The following is a 20,684-nucleotide window of genomic DNA, read 5'->3' on the forward strand; positions in this document are numbered from 1 at the left end:
AGGATCCAGGCTCTGAGCTGTCAGCACAGAGCCCGACATGGGGCTCGAACTCCTTCCCTCCCTCCCTCCCTTCCTTCCTTCCTTTCTTCTTTCTTTCCTTCCTTCCTTCCTTCCTTCCTTCCTTCCTTCCTTCCTTCCTCCCTTCAGAGAGACAGAGCATGCGTGCAAGTGAGCTGGGGAGGGGCAGAGAGAGAGGGAGAGAGAAAATTCCAAACAGTCTCCATGCTGTCAGTGTAGAGCCCCATGTGGGGCTCAATCTCACAACCATGAGAGAGTGACCTGAAGCAAAATCAAGAGTCAGGTGCTTAACCAACTAAGCCACCCAGGCACCCATCTTTCTTTAAGTTTTTCTGTAATATAATTGACAGCAGTACCCAAATTCTTAATCTCTCACATGGCTGTAAACTCTTACAGCATCGGAACTATGTTTTTCAGTCTCTCTACTCTCATGCATGTCTATGATGCAGGTCTTTCTGCCAAATTTGGTGCCCTGTTAATGCATGCTGTCTGCCTAGGACACAGAATCAGAGGCAGGCTTTGACAGAAAAGTCTAACTTCTAGCTCCACATTCCAAAAAGCTAATGCCAAGTTGATTGGCTCAATCGATCTACAGTGCTTGGCCAGGATAGACAGAGTGAAAACCGACTGCTTAATGTAATCAGTGACTGAGACAGCTGGCATGAAACTTAACAGCAGATATCTTAGAATTTCCTGCCATGACCCATTTGGGGACTCTTATTCTGTGCTTAGCACTGCACCAGGCAATTGGAGGGATCAAAGCAATTCTCTAGGAATCTCCTTACCTGACATTTTAGTAGGTTCTTAATACAAATATTTGTTGAATAACAAATATCTGGAGAGCTGAGAGGAGTGTGAAAACAGTTTAGGGAGAAAGCTCCTGAGGCAGGCTTACACAGTAATCACTTCAATTGTCAAATCAGTTTTGACTGATCCCATTTTCCAGGGTAGGATCCTTTTCATTTGGAATGAATTAGCAAAATTAACAGTGTTGACTAACATTCTGGTTCCATTGTCTCCAAAGCTGGATGTCTAATACTTTATAGTTTCCTTAAGGCAAAAAACAGGCAGTTCGGCTTTTTTTTTTTTTTTTTTTTTTTTTTTAAGCTAGATGCTTTGTAGGATTTTAGGATTTTTTCCTTCTGTTTTGAAATTCTTTTGTTTGGGAAAATGGAAATTTTTATGATTAAATATTTCACTCTCCCAAGGCACATACACCTGGTAAAACACTGCCCAAAGAGTTGACAGATTAATTACTATACTATTTACAATTTTAATATTTTATTTGTGGCGGTGGTTTAGACAACAGAAGGGAACTGATAATTACTCTCCAATTGCATGATGATTGCCATGTGGTTCCCTCTTGCACAGTTTCCGTATAATTAGAGCTATGTGTGCCCTGCAAAAAAAAAAAAAAAGCATAATATCCATTTGGAAGCATGAAATTAAATTTCCCAGATTGAGGGTAACAATTTCAGTTTTGAGGAATTGATTTCTTCAAGCATGTCTTTGGGAAATCTGAATATCTCTTCCAAGATGGAGAAATGGCTTAGGTTTCTGATTCCAGTTCAGGATGAATGGAGCTTTTTCTATCATACTCAGATTTTCTTTCTGAGTAGAAGTTTGTGCTAGGCTACAGTTCTGAGGATGTCAAGGACAGGCCTTGCCCCTCAGCACCCTACCTCTGAGTATGCTGGGAAAGGATGACTTCTGGAAAGGGTCTGGAAAGGTTTTCAGAGACCAGGCAGAGAATGAGTGGTCCAGGGAAGTTTTCTGACCCCAAATGAATTGTGTTGTTTCTCTCTGTTCTTTGGAAGTCTAAATAAATTGGTACTACTTGAGGTTTGATTTTATTCAAGTGAACCTTTAAAAAAACGTATTCTTTCTTATATATGATCTCTCGGTTAAGTATGGGAATAGTTTCCTAGACTTAGAGCACTTAACTTCTTTTCAGACTTTAGTAACATAATTTTGGAAAAATATGTTTTCATTAAACTAGTTTAGAGGCCAATTAAACTCAGGATTTGTACCAAGAATGATAATGAGCACTCCCATCTTTGATTTCAATTTTAAAAGTCAAGGCCTGAGTTTCTTTTTCCTAAATGAGGGAGCATCCCAGTATTCCTATGCTCACTGTATTTCCTGATTCTCCCAATTCATAAATTCTCAAAATTTCCCAAATTGTCCAAACCCTGCACCATCTACATCTCTTTATTGACTTGGTCTTCTGGGCTGGGGACCTCAGCTTCCCAAGTGGCCCCTCCCATGCTTCCTAAGAAGCATCTCCAGCTCTTTCTGTTTGGGGAAAAAACACTATTTGGGAAAATTACACTCCAGAAAGCACCAATTCATGCTCTTTCTTGGTATGTATGTTAACCTTTGTCCCACCTTTACTAACACCGGATATCAACATTTTTAAAAAAGCAGTTTGCCTGGGTGGGGAAGGACTGGCTGACTCAGTTAGTAGAGCACGTGACTCTTCATCTTGGGGTCATGAGTGTGAGCCCCATGTGTGGTGTAGAGTTTACTGAGAAATAAAAGCAATTTGTTGATTTATTAATAAAAATATTATTTCATCATTGCATAAATTTATATTTCTTTTTATTAGGCAAGTTTATGTCTTTTTTGGCATTTTGCACTTCTTCTTAGTAAATTGCCTGTTCGTTTTCTTCGTACATTTTTTCTGGGTGCCCATTATTTTCTGAAAGATTGGTAAATAGTGGTTGATAAATTTTTGAGCCTTGCTTTCAGATATTACATCTTGATTAAAAAAAAAAACTTCTAGATTAACATTCTTAACCTATAGCAGACAAAGCTCTTTGCCCCTATATGAAGTTCACATATGCTGGATACTAGTTCAATACCGGATGATCTTTCAGGAAATTTTATTTACAATATGCTGGTGGCCTTTTGGGTTTATGAAGACTAGTCCTGGAGTTTTAAGCTTCATCCCACATTTTTACACATTTACTAGATCATTTATGGTTATTTTTCCCCTCTACTTGCCAAGTGAATCATATTTCCTTCATCTTCTTACATTTACAAATGTCCTAAATTTCTCAAAATTCTTCCTCTGGTCTGGTGTCTTTCATTTTGAGACTTGTCAGTAGGGAGGGGAGCTAAGAGCATTGGAATGCTCTGTGAATCCTGCCAGGCTGTTGCTCTCCATCTTCACCTTTCAGAGGCTTGCTGGTGGAGAGCTGAAGATGTCAGCAGCTGTAGGAACTTCCCTGGCCATCAGCTGCAAGTTGCAGACACCGTGGAGCCCCTGGGTGGCTCTGTCAGTTAAGTGTCCAGCTTGGGCTCAGGTTATGATCTCATGGTTTGTGGGTTTGAGCCCTGTGTCAGGCTCTGTGCAGACAGCTTGGAGCCTGAAGCCTGCTTTGGATTCTGGGTTTCCCTTCTCTCTGTCCCTCCCCGACCTGTGCTGTCTCTCTCTCTCTCTCTCTCAAAAATAAATAAACATTAAGAAAAAAAAAAAAAAAAAAGCTGCAGACACCATGTGGCTTTCCAGAGATTGAAAGACACCATACTGGACCTCTTTCAGATTTGGCTAAAAGTTTACCTTTCTTCTCTTATTTTTCTTAACAGGTTTATTAATCAGTCCCTCCCAAACTCTCCCCCCAACTCCATCACATGCAAGTTAAGCAAAAATCTTTTATTTTTAACTTATATCTTGGAATGATTCCAGACTTACATAAACATTGCAAGAATAGTACAAGAATTCCTTTTAACCAGATTCACCGAACATAAATATTTTTAGTATAATATTTTTTATAAAATAAATTTATACCTAAATAAAATCTGTTTAAACTCAAATATATTTATACTTCGTTTATATATACTCTTTGTTTCTGAACAGTTTGACACACATGATACATATATGATGATGCTCCATTACCCCTAAATAATGTGTACATCCAAAAAAACAAGGTTGTTCTTTACACAAGCATAGCACTATTATACAAATCAGGAAGTAATAATATATCCTGATAATATTCTTATTCAAATCAAGAGTTTATTTGAATTTTATCAAGTATCTTAATATTGTCACTTTCCACCAAAGAAAAAAAGAATTTTTAGGGTAAAAATGTTTTGACTGGTCATCTAGATCAGTGGTTTCCAAAAGCTAGGATTTATATTTAAAATTTAAAAATAAGGGGTGCCTGGCTGGCTCAGTCAGAAGGGCTTGCTATTCTTGGTCTTGAGGTCATGAGTTCAAGCCCCACATTGAATGTACAGTTTACTTAAATAAAACTTAGGGGCGCTTGGGTGGCTCAGTCAGTTAAGCGTCTGACTCTTGGTTTCAGCCCACGTCATGATCTCGCAGTTTGTGAGTTCGAGCCCTGCACTGGGCTCCATGCTGACAGTGTGGAGCCTGCTTGGGATTCTCTCTCTCTCCTCTCTCTCTGTCCCTCCCCTGCTTGCGTGCTCTGTCTCTCTGTCTCTCTCTCTTTCAAAATAAATACGTAAACTTAAAAAAAATTTTTTTAAGTAAAATCTTTAAAATAAATAAATAAAAATAGAGTCTTCAGAAAAATTAAAAATAAAAACTATAAACACATTCAAATATACAACATATTAAAATTTAACACACTGGAGACTAACAGTATATTAACATGTGCTCTTTTTTTTTTTTTAAGATTTTTATTTTTATTTTTTAAAGTAATCTCTATACCCTAACATGGGATTTGAACTTATGACCCTGAGATCAAGAGTTACATGCTCTACTAACTGAGCCCCCAGGCACCCTAACACGTGTTCTTTTTTCAACGTGTTTTTTTTTTTTTTTTTAATGAGAGATACAGAGTGAGAGGCAGAGAGAGAGGGAGACACAGAATCCAAAGGAGGCTCCAGGTTCTGAGCTGTCAGCACAGAGCCCAATGTGGGACTCAAACCCATGAACTGTGATATCATGACCTGAGCCAAAGTCGGACGCTTAACCAACTGAGCCAAACAGGTGCTCCACATGTGTTCTCATTAATTGTACAAAAAGCATAAATACTTTACATTTTAACCTACAAAATAAAATAATGCTTTTATCTGTTTTCTTTTTTGGTGTGTGTTGGTCATTTTCCACATTTGCTTTATCATTTTCTATATATTTATATACATATATATACATAAACACAAGTATACATGTATTATTACAAATATCACTAGGTACACCTAACTTTGCTCTTTGCTCTCAGATCCATTCCTCTCCCTCTCTTGCTCTGCTTCATAGGAAATACATTCATTTTCCAGAACTTCTTTGCTAGCTTGCTTTCCAGGAAATTTGGCCAATGGGATGCACTGGTGAAAGACTGGAGGGCAAGAGAAAGAAAGAAACCAAGGTGTTTCTTCCTCTCTATCTCCGACTCAGGTGGCTTTTCTCTCACGGCTCTGGCCCAACAACCCTCCTTCTAGGGTATCACTATGGATAGCTCCAACTTCTGGACTAGCAGTATCAGCTCCTTTCATTGTCTCTTTAGCTCTAGCTAATCTCTAGTTTGCCTCATTCCTCCATTTGGCTTCTCAACTCTTCCATTGCCTATGTAACCAATTCCTACTATTACATTCCCTCTGTTTGAGGAGCGTCTGGTTGGCTCAGTTGGTTGAGTGTCCGAATCTTAGTTTCAGCTCACGTCTTGATCTCATGGTTCGTGGGACCTGTCCGCACAGAATCTGCTTGGGATTCTCTCTCTCCCTCTCTCTCTGCCCCTCCACCACTCAACGTTCTCTCTCAAAATAAATAAATAAGCTTTAAAAAAAAACTAAAAAAATTTCCTCTGTTTGAAATATCCAAAGTAGTTTCTGTTTTGTTTTTTTTTTTATTCAACCCTGACTTGATAACATGGGATGATATTTTGTTTGAAATGTCCTTGTTCAAATAACATCAGAAACAACTGCCATGGATGATTGCCTCAATCCTTTATTTAACTTTGTGTGTCCATTCATTTACTCATTCACTCGCATGCTGTATATTTTTAAGCTCTTACCAGGTAGCAGGTGTTAGGTGGTAAGGATACAAAGGAAGAACAAAGCTGCAACAACAATAACTAACATTTACTGAATATTCACTGTATATGTTTAAATGCTTTATCATTATCATCTTGTATTAGTTTCCTAATGCTGGGTAAAAAATAACCCTAAAACACAATGGTTAAACAACAAACATTTATTATCATATTTTCTATGGGCAAGGAAATTTGGAGTGCTTTAGCAGGTTGATTCTGGTTTAGGGTCTCTCAGGAGGTTTCTGTCAGGATGTCAATAGGGATTGCAGACATCTAATGGCTTGACTGAATGGAGGATCCACTTCCAAGATGGCTCCCTCACAAGGTTGTTGGCAGGAGGTCTCTGTTCCTCACAATATGGACCTCTCCATTGGTTGATTGAGAATCCTCACAAGAAGGCAGCTGACTTTCCCCAGAGCAAGTGATCCAAAGCACAATGCCTTTTATGTCCTAATTTCAAAGGCACTATCACTTCTGTCATATTCGATTTGTTACTTGTGTAGCCTACTCACAGTCAAGGGAAGAGTACTTCAGCTCCATAATTTAAAGGGAAGAGTGCTGAAGAATTTGCAGACATATTTTAAAACCACCACATATCTCATCTAATTCTTACAACTACCCTAATTTTCTAACAATCCCATTTTGTACCTGAGGAAACTGAGATACAGATAATTAAGAAATTTATCCAAGGTCCCACGGCTAGTAAGTGATGGAATTGAGATTCCAAAGCAGATTGACTCTAGAACTTCTTTGTTTGTTTAGAAAGAAAGAGAACAAGAGCAAGAGCAAGGGAAAGGAGCAGAAAGGGAGGGGGAGGGAGGGGGGAAAGAGAGAGAGAGAGAGAGAGAGAGAGAGAGAGAGAGAGAGATCTTAAGCAGGTTCCATGCCTAGCACGGAGAACGATGCGGGACTCAATCCCCTGACCCTGAGATCATGACCTAGGCTGAAATCAAGAGACTAAGCCACCCAGGCACCCATCTAGAACTTGTATTTTTAACCACAATGCTGTACTTCCTTGGTACACAGATGTCTTGCCCTCATGAAGCTTATATTCCAATGAGAAGACTAACAGTCCAGCAATCTCTCTTTCTCTTTCACACACACACACACACACACACACACACACACACACACACACACAGACAAACTGTTTAAATCCCAAGAAGGAAAACTGCAGGGAATTACAGAAGTGCATGATGACTGCAGAACCAGACCTAGTCTGTGGAAACAAACTGCTATATTTTGAGTCTATAGTTTTAGTTTCTGGCCCTGAGAGCAACTCTTTGAGGGGCTAGCAGACCCGTAGTTTCCAATCCTGGCTGTGCATTAGAATCACCTGAAAAGAGGTTTTAAAAATACTGATGCTGAGGACATACCTCAGACCAATTAAATAAGAATCTCTAGGGGCACCTGGGTAGCTCAGTCGGTTAAACGTTCGACTTCAGCTCAGGTTATGATCTTGCAGTTTGTGAGTTTGAGCCCTGCATCGGGCTCTGTGCTGACAGCTCAGAGCCTGGAGCCTGCTTCTGATTCTATATCTCCCTCTCTCTCTCTGCCCCTCCCCTGTTCATGCTTTGTCTCTCAATAATAAATAAACGTTAAAAAAAAAAAAAAAAAAAAAAGAATCTCTGGGGCTGGGATCCAGGCATTAATATTTTTTCTAAAGCTCCGTGGGTGATCCCAATATGTGGCCAGGGTTAAAAACTGTTGCAAGTTCAATTCTGCCTTACAGACTTATACATGGAAGTGCTAAGAGCAAAGGGGTGTGGCAGACTTCCGTTTCTAGCTTGCTGTAGTGTTGGGGAGGTGTCCCTCTTCAAAACGAGCTTTTCCATACATTTTTTATTTAAAGTATGTTTTAAATGTCATGACTTGTGGAAGTTTTTATTTGACAAGGGAAGCACATGTGGCATTGCATTGTGGGAAATATTTTGTTTGATTGAAGTTACTTTAAAAAAAATTTTTTTAATGTTTATTCATTTTTGAGAGAAAGAGAGCACAAGCCAGGAGGGGTAGAGAGAGAGGGAGACACAGAATCCAAAGCAGGCTCCAGGATCCAAGATATCAGCACAGAGCCAAAGGCAGGGCTCGAACTCACAAACCATGAGATCATGACCTGAGCCAAAGTCAGACACTTAACCTACTGAGCCACCCTGGCGCCCCTGATTGAAGTCACTTTTTATGAATGAGCCAGCTCTAAACTTCCATGAAGCCAGAGAACCTCTGTTTTTCACTGAATTCTATCATTCCAGATATCAAGAAGTAAAAAGAAAATCACACCAGGTGTGTGCAAGGGCTCCACTCCATGGAGAGCTGCATAGATGAAATGAAGTTGAGGATACAAATTCTCTTTTCATTTCTGACATAAACTGTGTCTTTCTGATCCTTCTTCTCTCCCCAGCCCATCCAGAGGTCTGTAGAATCATTCTGCTCCTAGGGCTCTGAAGGGTTTATTCTACTCCCACAAGGAAAGCAAAGCACCATCTTGTTACTGATTCTTGCCTCCGGTAGGCTGCCTTGTTCTCAGACTGTAGCTTCCTGCAGAGCTGTGATCAGGTGTCATTTATTTTTGAATATCCAAATCTTAACACAGTGCCTTACACATACCAGGTGCTCAAAACATTTGTAGCACTGAAATAATATTTTTATTGCATTTTCAGAAGTTTAAGATGGTGATTTGTTCAGCTGGTGAAACACAGAACCAAAGATGTTAAGAGAAGGGACATAACATGTATTGAGTACTGACTAGTCAGCTAGCAGTAGCCAACATGTGAAATAATCAATGCAAATCTGTAACACTGCCTAAAAACACTCAAAGCATACACGTTGCTGATGGCACAAGAGAAGCAGCCTCTTCTTATGGATGGTTGTAGTCTTGTCTCCAGCCTGGTCTCCAGCCTCCCGAATTAGCCCCAACCTACGCCCATCCATTCCTCACATCAGCCAAAGAAAGCTCTGAAACTTTAAAAATATAGATCTGGGAGCACCTGAGTGGGTCGGTCAGTTGAGCTGTTGAGCGTCTGACTTTGCTCAGGTTGTCGTCTTGCGGTTTGTGAGTTCAAGCCCCTCATGGGACTGGCTGCTGTCAGTGCAGAGCCCACTTCAGATCCTCTGTCCCCCTCTCTCTCTCTGCCCACCCCACTCATGCTCTCTCTCAAAAATTAAAAGAAAAAAAAAGAAAAACTAAATAAAAATATAGATCTATTCACCTCAGTGGGGAAGCCCATAAGACCCTGCATGATCTGGCCTTTGCCTACCTCTCCAGCTCCTTCTGACTTCTTCCAACCTCTTTCCAAACTCTTGGGCTTCTGTACTTGCTGTTCTCTCTGCCTGCAGCTCCTGTCCCAGGCTCTTTGCATGACTGGTTCCTTCATAGGTTCGTTCTAGGACTCAGAGAGGCCTTCTCTGACCATTCTACCTAAAGTGATGTTAGTTGTTCATTACTTCTGCTTATTTTCTTCAAAGCATTCTTCTCAATGTGAAATTACCTTATTTGGGGCACCTGGCTGTCTCAGTTGGTAGAGGATGTGACTCTTGATCTCAGGGTTGTGAGTTTGAGCCCCACATTGGGTGTAGAGATTACTTAAAAAAAAATAAAAATAAATTGCCTTATCTATTTACTTACTTGTTTACTGCCTGTCTCCCTGAACCCAAATATGCCATTGTTATTAAGACAAGTACATCATTTTGTCTATCTTGATCACTCTTGAATCTCCAATATGCGACTCACAGTAGGTACTCAATCAATATTTGTTGAATGAGTGTGCTATTCAATTAAGAAAGTGTGGGATACTATAGGCAGAATAGTGGTCACAGATTATAGGGTAGAATATTTTTTTTAATGTTTTATTTTTGAGAGAGAGACACACACAGAGCGTGAGCAGGGGAGGTGCAGAGAGAGGGGGAGGCACAGAGAGACAGGGAGACACAGAATCTGAACCAGGCTCCAGGCTCTGAGCTATCAGCACAGAGTCTGACACGGGGCTCAAACCCATGAACCTTGAGATCATGACCTGAGCCAGAGTTGGATGTTTAACAGACTGAGCCACCCAGGCGCCCCTAGGGTACAATATTTTTTAAAAGGCCTTTATAATTATGGAGCACCTGGCTGGCTCAGTCAGAGGAACGTGCAACTCTTGATTTTAGGGTCGTGAGCTCAAGCTTCATGTTGGGTGTAAAGATTACTTAAAATAAATAAATAAATAAATAAATAAATAAATAAATTATTTTAAAAGCCTTTATAATTAAAAGAAAAGCTTCCTATATTAATAACATTCCTCCAGAAGCTTGGAATATTATTTTTCCGTGTTCATGTCTTAAAAAAAAAAACAACACAACAGTTCTATGTAGAGGGGTGGAGGTGGAAGGGTGAACACAATGATATTTACTTTGGAAACATATACATGAAAATTACTTCTATTTTACATGCTGAGTAGAAATATGATCCCTGTGCAATGCAAGATTTGCACTAAAGTTGGAAATGGACAAGACATTGGCATTCCCATCTATTATAACTGGACCAGAACTTCAATCGCCAGCTGAAAAAATAAACATGGGGTCAGCAGGCATTTGCCCTGCACCCTGAGTGCATTCCAAAGTGAAAACCATGTGCAAATGACCTAAAGATCTAATGCCTCCTGATTTACAATTCACACAAAGCCATACAATTAATATAGGGTAGAGTGAGTCACAGCAGGGTGTCCTTGAAATTGATGCCCATTGTAGAATGGCCCAGGGGACAGGGGAATCATATCTGGGCCAAAAGAAACTACAAAATTTCTTGCCTTTTCTTTTCCAGTGTTCAGAGAACTAGGACCACTAAGGAGGGGGAGTGGTGATTCTGCTGGAGGTGGGATGGAGCAGCCGCACAGCCAGAGTTTGCAGCAGCTGCCTGGCTTTAGCAAGCTGCAGAACAGAGACATGTGGAGGGCCAGCTGAGATGCGTATTGGGTGGTTGCTCAGAGTGGGGTGAGAGCCGCCCTGGTGGGGCCCTCCCTGCTCTATAGGGCTGATGTAGAGAAAACCTGGCTAGAACCAGAGGCCTCTGTATTTATCTCTACGTTAAATGGGAAAGACTGAAAGTGAATAATGTGTTCTGCTTGGTTTAGGGATAATACAGAGGTATAAGCTACATCTCCGTAATTTTCCCAACCACATCTGTTTCAGATGATCTTGCCTTTCTCTTCCGTATCTGATTTTTGACTTCTCATAGTAGAAAACAGCAGAGATGGTTGTTACTTCAGGTATCCAGTAAGAGCCTGCGTTTGTCTGCCATACCACTTTCTTTTGGCTCTTTGTATCATGATTTATATTCTGGTTTCTATTGTTGTATATCAAACAACCCCAGATTTAGTGGCATAAAACCAAAACCATCTTATTATGCTCACAAACTCTGTGGATCAGGAATGTGGGTCGGATGCAGCAGAGATGTCTTGTAAAACATTTTATAAGACATCTCTGCTGCATGGTACCTGGGCCCTCTGCTAGGAACTCAGATCCTGGGGTGACTTGAATAGCGGAGGGCTGTGCTAATCTGAAGGTTCCATCACTCATACCTGGTGCCTGGGCTGGTATGATGCAAAGGCTGGCCTCAGCTGGGATCACTAGACTGGAACACCTATGATGGCTTCTCCATGTGGCTTGGCTTCTCATAACTACAAGGAAAGGGATCATCCTGCGAGAAAGCGTTCCAAGAGAACTAGTGGAAACTGCATGGTCTTTTTGACCCAGAAGTCAGGCAGTGTCACTTCTGCCACATTCTATTGGTTTCAAGAGAGATATTAAATTAAGGTCACCCATAGTCCTCCTTGCTAGACAGCTATGATCTATTCTCCATGACCATGCACCCTGTCCTATTGGGTTACGGTTGATTCATCAGAGAGGGCTGTCAATCTTCATGCTAACCGATGACCTTCACCCTGTTGCCTGATGCCATAGGTCCTGCCAGTTTTAAGGGGAGGCAGGTGGAACAGGGCAGATGTGTATTCACAGCATATTAATGGAGGAGCATCAGCACAAAAGGCCATAGGGCCCTGCAGCTGAGGGCTCCTGAACAACTTTGAGACCTAAACCACACTCCACCCTAGCCACAGGAAGCCTGGTGATGATTCCTTCTGGATGAATGGTAGACTTGTGATCACTCCTTACAATAAATCCCTTTATTTTAGCTAACACTAGTGAATCTCAATTCCTTAACACCAAATGAGTCTAAACTAAAATGATGTGATGCTCTAAAACTCCAAATATAATAAATACTTCTTTTTTTTCAGCTCACAACCATCCTTCTCTGAGAACTGCCCACACCTGAAGGTATGAGCACCACCAGGCGAGTGCCCTTAAAGTAAGTCCCCTCAAGTTACTTTCAACCAGAAGATCTTTGCCTAAGAAATCAACACAGGCATCTCCCTAGTTATCAACACCCATCTTGCAATTCCTTGTGATACCTTCCAGTATCAATAGCTGTGAGGTGTTCAGAACAAAGGCAGTGCCTCCCTGAGCAGGCAGAGTGAGACTGAGGCTCAGCCTATAAATTCCTCTTGCTAAGAAGCACTACCAATATTCATTTATTCGGCAAATACATACTGAGTGCCTACTCTATCTATACACAAAATTTGAACGGTTTCAACTTTATTATGTGTAAATTCAAATTTTGAGGGTTGGCCTTGGATTCTAATCATTTATAACAGTTTTTTTTTTTAATTTTTTTCTTGTTTTAAATGTTTATTTTTGAGAAAGAGAGAGAGTGAGCAGGGGAGGGGTAGAGAGAGGGAGGGACAGAGGATCTTAAACAGGCTCTGCCTTGACAGCAGAGAGCCCGACATGAGGCTTGAACTCACAAATTGTGAGGTCATCACCTGAGCTGAAGTCGGCCACTTAACCAACTAAGCCACCCAGGTGCCCCATTATTTATAACAGTTTTAAAGCAAACTTTGTTCTACATCCCTCTACCCAATCACCTTCTAGTTAATATCTGGCCTACCTGGGATGCAAGGTTGCAAGGAACACAGAATAGCACAGTGAATGTCCCACTTGAGAAAAAGCGGCCATATTTCAATATTGAAAGATACTGGCAAATATGGGGAAGGGGCCAGGACCGCGAGAGGCAATGCTTCAAAATGCAGCTGTGTGTAAGGTGTCCCCAGAAAAGCAAACAGTGTAGTAACACTGGGGCATGATTACTGAAACACGTAGTAGAGAAACCCAGAAGGTCTTTGAAATGAGTCATTGGTGATTTATATAATTGAATAGTTATCTGATTTAGACACTTCTTTAGGTTAGGTGGGTTTTGTCAAGCTTGTAAATATTGAGTAATATTTGCACTCAAAATTTAATTCATTCAAATAAAGACTGTGGAAGAAAAATAATGAAGTTTTCACTGGAGGAAAATTCTCTCAAAGAGTGATTCTTTACTTTTTAAGTGTGAGAATGCCAGAAAACCTTTATTTTCATTATGATTTCAGAAGTAACAAGGATTTCAAAAAAAAATCAAAACATTACAGAAAAGTAGTCATTCATTCAACAAGTATTTATTTGGTTCTTACTAAGTATCAGACTCTAGGGGGGCACCTGGGTGGCTCAGTCGGTTAAGCATCCAACTTCCGCTCAGGTCATGATCTCACCATTTGTGAGTTTGAGCCCTGTGTCAGGCTCTGTGCTGACAGCTGTGAGTACGGAGCCTGCTTCAGATTCTGTGTCTCCATCTCTCTCTCTGTGCCTCCTCCTCTCTCTGCACCTCCCCCACTCACGCTCTGTCTCTCTGTCTCTCTCTCAAAAATAAACATTACAAAATTTTTAAAGTATGTGACTCTAGACAAGGCAGTAAAGAGTGAGCATAAAATAGTATCCTATAAAGTCACCTTCCAGAGAAAGCATTATTAATAGTTTGATACAGTTTGCTCTAAACTTTACACATTCTGGATTCTAACCTATGGTGATAAGTTTGTGCCCCCTGGCCTTCCAGCTGAGGGTCCCAGATCAGGAAGCGCTGCTCTAGACGTTTTAGGTGATGTGTTGGCTGCACAGACTTGAGCCTCTGAGCTACATGCTACTGAGAATCAAGAACCTGCAGGACCATCCTTGACAAAGTCTCCTATTCTAGTGTAATTCAAGGCCAATCCCACCACATGGACAACTATATCTCTGGCACATGTCTCTCTGATGGGAGCTACGTTCAGGGGAGCAAGTACAAAAGCAAGAAGAGACAAACATTTCCTGTTGGTCACTTTATCAGATGTTGGTGAATGAGGAAAATATCCTATTTCAGATACAAGGCAGTCAACAGGTATCTGATAGGTGGGTGTCTTGGAACTTTGTTAGTACCCAGTTAAGACTGAACGCTGAGGGGCGCTTGGGTGGCTCAGTCAGTTAAGTGTCCAACTCTTGCTTTCGGCTCAGGTCATGATCTCGTGGTTTGTCAGTTCAAGCTCTGCATCGAGCTCCACGCAGTGAGCTTGGGATTGTCTCTCCCTCTCTCTCTGCCCCTCCCCTACTCATATGCATGCACACTCTCTCTCTCTCTCTCAAAATAAATAAATAAACTGAAAAAAAAAAAGACTGAATGTTGAGACCAACATTACAGTTGTATCTGAAAGGAGGAGAGGCTTAATGTTGTTCTTGCAGAGTAATTAACTGGGGAAGGTACACCCACACAGCTTTTAAAAACATTATTTTCTTGAGTCTTGGAGGTCAGCACACTCTTCCTACTTCAGAGATGCTGAGGTGTGCTGGGTGGAGCACCCGGGTTAGATGCTCTCATTATTTTGTGTTTTTTTGTTGTTGTTGTTTCAGTTTAATGATAGACCTGGGCACACAAGTTTACAATCTAGCTTCAGGTTGATATCTAAGAAATCTCTCTCTCTCCTATAATTTTAATTTTTGTATTTATAACTAAGTTAATCTTTTTAGTGATGCTTTAATTGGTTGTTTTGGTCTAAATATTCATGAGATTTTTTTCATGGGGGAAAGGTCAGGGAGGGTATCTTTTACCATATATATATATATATATATATATATATATATATATATATATATATGTGGGTAGTTTTGATTAAATAAATTATTTATGCCACCTGCTGGTCTTTTTAGGACTCACTTTTTCATTATTAAATTTTTTTACATTTAATTTGTATTTATGCTATACCAAATGTGTCTAAAATAATCCTTCAGGGACGCCTGGGTGGCTCAGTCAGTTGAGCATCCGACTTCAGCTTAGGTCATGATCTCACAGTTCGTGGGTTCGAGCCCTGCGTCGGGCTCTGTGCTGACAGCTCAGAGCCTGGAGCCTGCTTCAGATTCTGTGTCTCCCACTCTCTCTGCCCCTCCCCTGCTTGCACTTTGTCTCTCAACAATAAATAAATGTTAAATAAAATTTTTTAAAATAATCAATCAAGTCCATAAATGTTTTATAAGGAATGCACTAATTTATAGGACTTGATTCTGACCCACATTTTCTATTTTTAAAATTTCCTCTCGCCAAGGCTAATTTAAAAAGATACTTCTATATTATATAGGGGAGAGCTATTATTCTCTGGTCTAGACTAACATTCCTAAACAGCATGTATTTTAGACTTCAAAGCCTATAAGAATACCAAAAAAGCATATGGTCCTAGTGAATAGTGAAATTTGTCATCTCTACAAATGTAAAGTAGCTCATTTAGCTAGAAAATCATTAAGTTACTCTTTCTGGAAGGAAAACTTACAACAAAGGTAACAACACCATTTAAGCTGTTTTACCCACCCCCACCCCCTTACCATCTGCCACCCCTCTACTTACCTCCTCCTTGTAGTACATAATCGAATTGGAAAAATTCTCTACATAACCCAGAATCGATATTTCCCATTTAAAATTTGTATATATGCCTCGGAGTACAAGGGGAGACTAATGAGAGACACACTGAAGTGCTCATAGAACCCCCCAAATTGACTTTGGGTGGGGGTAATATCTTTTTAATTACGAGAGAAAATGGATTAATTGTAACTTCAGAAATTCAGGCAAGCACAAAGAAAAAAATTAAAGTAACCTATAATAAGCCCAATTGCCAAAGAAGTATTAACGTATTGGTGAATCTCTTTTCCAGATGTAGTTATACACTTTGCTTAAAAAACAAATTGCAGGGGTGCCTGGCTGGCTCACTGGGTAAGAGCATGTGCCTCTTGATCTCAGGGTCATGAGTTCAAGCCCCAAGTTGGGTGTGGAGCTTATTTTATTTTATTTTATTTTATTTTATTTTATTTTATTTTATTTTATTTATTTCCTTGTTTGTTTATTTATTTATTTACTTATTCATGTTTTTAAGAAACAGATTCTTTTTTAAAAAATGTTTATTTATTTATTTTGAGAGGGAGAGAGAGAGAGAGAGAGAACAGAGAGAGAGGGAGAGAGAGAATCCCAAGCAGGCTCCATGCTGTCAGTGAAGATCCCAAAACGGGGCTTGATCTCACCAACTGTGAGATCAAGACCTAAGCCAAAATCAAGAGTCTGACGCTTAGTGACTGAGCCACTCAGGCTCCCAGAGCTTACTTTAAAAAGGGGCGGGGGGGCAGTTACCTGGCTGACTCAAGTGGGTATATCCTGTGACTCTGGATCTCAGGGTGGTGAGTTCAAGCCCCATGTTGGGTGGGGAGCCTTTTTAAAATAAAAAAAAATTTTTAATTAAAAAAAACACAAAACATTGGCATAGTCTAAGGATAATACCCTTACCTACTGCTTTGCAATTTGCTTTTATCATTTATCAATATAATATACTCATTTCCCTGTTTTATTATTCTTCTAACATCTGGAATTCCATTACCTACATGAACTGTACTAGATTTAACTAACCCTATACCTATGGCTCTTTAGTTTGTTTTCAGACAAGAGAAATAAGCTACAGTGAGCATTCTGGTACATACATCTGGTGTGTATGGCTATGCTTTCCTTAGGATATGTGGGAAATTCATAGCAGCAGAATTTGCAGGATCAAAAGTTAAGAACATTTTTCAGGTTCTCAGTCCATGTTAAATACTTGAACATTGATAGCTCCCAGGAGAAGGATAATTATGGGAGTTAAATCTTGAGGTCCCAATCTCACCTTGGAGTTCTTTGGAGGAAAGAGCTGCCTGGTTATTTTGGTGCTGAAGGAAGTTCCTGAAAAGAGTGAGAACTCTTTTTTTTTTTTTTAATAGGAACTCTTAAAATGAAATTAAAAGCTCATTTTATTTTTTTAAATGTTTATTGTGAGAGAGAGAGAGAGAGAGAGAGAGAATCCCAAGCAGCGAGGAGCCTTCACGGGGCTCATTCTCCTGAATAGTGAGACCATGACCTGAGCTGAAACCAAGAGCCGGATGCTTAACTGACTGAGCCATCCAGGCGCCCCTAAAAGCTCATTTTAAATTGATGTTGGTAACAGAGATGTAAATAACAATCCAGACAGAAATCTATGAAATCCTAGGATATTTTAAATGAGACAGTTTCAGAAAATAGCTGTGCTATTTAAACTATAGAACAAAGAGTAAGTGTATTTTCTTGAGCTTTGTTTTTGAGTATGTAAAACATGCATAACAAGACTGATATGAACAGCTGCCCAGGCCACACACAGCACAACTCCAGAGGTACCAGTTACACAAATTAGAATTTGAATAGTGCACCCTGGGGTTGTACAGTCTAGCAGCACTTTGTACACAGCACACAATTCAAAGGTTCCAATAGGTGTATGTAAGAAATTAGGTTTTTTGCCACTTTGTCCCCCAGCTGTCCTACCTAGAGCAATGACACAAATAGGGGTGTCTGACTGGCTCAGTGAGTGGAGCATAAGACTCTTGACCTCGGGGTCATGAGTTTGAGCCCCATGTTGGGTGTAGAAACTACTTTAAAAAAATAAAAAATAAAAAATTTAAAAATAAAATAGAGCAGCAACTCAAGTCTTTGGTTATCCTTCCCAAGATATTCTATGCACATACAAAAATTTACAAAGGTAGTCTTTTTTTTTTCCTAACACAAATAGTGGTATGTTCAGACATCATACTGCTCTTTGCTTTCTTCACAGATCTTTCTTAACAGATCTTGGGGACTGTTCCATATCAGTGTATCTTGGATTACTGCCTCCTCCTTTTTAATGACTGAATGGTATTCCACTGTGTGAATGTTGAGGGCTCTTTCCAAGCAGGAAATTGTGGCATTATTAGAAATTAAGAACAAAAAAAGGAACAGAGTTTAGGATAAATTATGGTGTGGACATGCTGAGTTTCAAAACTGGGGATGTGAAATAGGAGCTGCATGTAAAAGGAGTTAGGATTAGAGAAATGGATTTTGGAGTCAATCAAAGTGTCAGGATACAGGCTGAGCTGTTGTAACAAAGACACCTCAAATTCCATGGCTTAAACAATACAGAAGTTGATTTTTATCTCCTTGTAACAGCCAGAGATAATCAGCCTCGGGTTGGTAGGGTAGCTCTGTCATCCTCTATCTGTGGCTTCCATCTCTGGCTCCATCTCCTGCCACTGCATTTGCATCACAGCCAGTAGAAAAGTGCAGAGACAAGTGGAGGGTATGCCTATTACTTTAAGAGCACGACCAGGAAGTAGCTCTTATCACTTCTCACATCCAATTGGCCAAAGTTAGTCACATGTCTGACATCCCATGACCAGCAGCAAGACTGCCTGCAGTCTCAGGCTGAGTTCCATTACTAGAGAAGAAAGAAAGGATAGCTATTGATGAAAGCTAGCAATCTTTGCCATATTCACCTAGGTTGTTTGGTTAGGTTCCTCAGAGAAAAAGACCCTGAGGGAGATTCACGTGCAGGCATGTTTTTTTTTATTGTGGTAATATATAATAACATAAATGTTACCATTTTAGCCATTTTTAATTGTGCAGTTCAGTGCTCTGCTGACTGAGCCAACCAGGCACCCCCAGACTTGTGCTTATTTTAGTTTATTTCATTTTATTTTACTTTTAATTTTTTTAAATGTTTATTTATTTTTGAGAGAGAGAAAGAAAGAGAGAGAGTGAATGCAGGGAACAGGCAGAGAGAGACAGAGACACAGAATCTGAAGCAGGCTTCAGGCTCTGAGCTGTCAGCGCAGAGCCCAATTCACAATTCATACAATTGGTGAGATCATGACCTGAGCAGAAGTAGGATGCCTAACCCACTGAACTACCCAGGTGCCCCCAGACTTGTAGTTATCTTAGAACAAAAGTCTTTCCCCTCCCCAAACTGATGATTGGTTCCTATGAGCTGGTGCTGTGCCACTTAGGTTTCTGTATAGTGTTACAGTTTGCAACTGAAAGACCCAATGCCTCCTATAGTGTAGGGTGTTTGGCTCCCTACATACATACATTAAAATAGTATTGAAAATTAGAGCTGAAATTGCCAGATAGCCTTGTAAGAGAAAACAATTTCACAAGGGCTGGTGAGTTAAACTGATCCTACTGTCACTATACCCTCTTAATCAGAGTTAAGAATTTGCACCCCAGTCACGTAAAGAAAGAGGGCTAGAGGTACACTGAAGAGGCTAAATCTTGGCTGCGAGGACAGTGACAGTGTAGGAAGGACAAGGCTTTTCTTCCCCTGACCACTCCCCTCTGCTTTGTGGGGGAAGCAGAGGATCACTTTTTTCATTGGTTTTCTTTTGTCTTGCTTTGGTTTTTGACACTGGCAACAACTTCTTTTGTTCTGTTTTGTTATGTAACTGGTTCTTTTAAATTTTTTTAAAAAACAATTTATTGTCATGTTAGCTAGCATACAGTGTATACAGTGTAGTCTTGGCCTTGGGAATAGATTTCAGTGATTCATCCCTTACATGCAACACCCAGTGCTCATCCCAACAAGAACCCTTCTCAATGCCCATCACCCATTTTCTCTGCCCCCCAACCCTCCCACCCCCATCAACCCTCAGTTTGTTTTCTGTATTTAAGAGTCTCTTATGGTTTGCCTCCTTGATCTTGGGGGTCATGAGATGGAGCCCCACATTGGGCATAGAGATTACATAAGCAAACAAACAAATAAATATGTTTTAGAAAATAAAAAATAAAACATAAAAAAATAAAATATTTTATTTTTACTTTTTAAATTTTTTTAAATGTTTATTTACTTTTGAGAGAAAGAGAGAGACAGAGGTATGAATGGGGGAGGGGTAGAGAGACAGACATAGAATCAGAAGCAGGCTCCAGGTTCTGAGCTGTCAGCACAGAGCCTGACGTGGGACTTGAACTCACAGACTGTGAGATCATGACCTGAGCTGAAGTTGGACGCCTAACTGACTGAGCCACCCAAGTGCCCCTATTTTTTACTTTTTAAAAATGTACTTATTTGTTTGTGACCCCCAAGATCAAGAGTCACATGTTCTTCCAGCCAGGTGCCCCAGCAACTTCTTTTTTAAAAAAATTTTTTTTAATGTTTATTTATTTTTGAGAGAGAGAGAGTGCTAGCGGGAGAGGGGCAGAGAGAGGGGGAGGCACAGAATCCCAAGCAGGCTCCAGGCTCTGAGCTGTCAGCACAGAGCCCAACATGGGGCTCAAACCCACGGACCGCAAGATCATGACCTGAGCCAAAGTCGGACACTCAACCGACTGAGCCACCCAGGCACCCCGCAGCAACTTCTTTAAATAGGCCAATTATTTTTATTCAGATATTGTGGTTATGACCCCTAATAGCTCACTGAAAAATATCCTGTGTCAATAATGTATTTACA

The 20,684-nt window shown here is 40.3% G+C and overlaps 1 long non-coding RNA gene across 2 annotated transcripts in view; it reads right to left on the reverse strand.

Annotated features, from left to right (window-relative positions):
- Positions 1-1,316: 1,316 nt before the first annotated feature.
- The window catches only part of LOC122215040, a 115,361-nt gene continuing 95,993 nt past the window's right edge, over positions 1,317-20,684 (reverse strand). The window contains exon 3 of one of the 2 annotated variants that reach the window (XR_006200211.1): positions 1,317-1,417. This is a non-coding gene — a long non-coding RNA (uncharacterized LOC122215040). Of the gene's footprint in view, positions 1,418-2,656; positions 2,720-20,684 lie in introns of those variants that run through there. The other variant, XR_006200212.1, reaches the window with a different exon arrangement.

This window comes from Panthera leo, chromosome A3, assembly GCF_018350215.1.
Source record: "Panthera leo isolate Ple1 chromosome A3, P.leo_Ple1_pat1.1, whole genome shotgun sequence".
NCBI classification, from domain to species: domain Eukaryota; kingdom Metazoa; phylum Chordata; class Mammalia; order Carnivora; family Felidae; genus Panthera; species Panthera leo.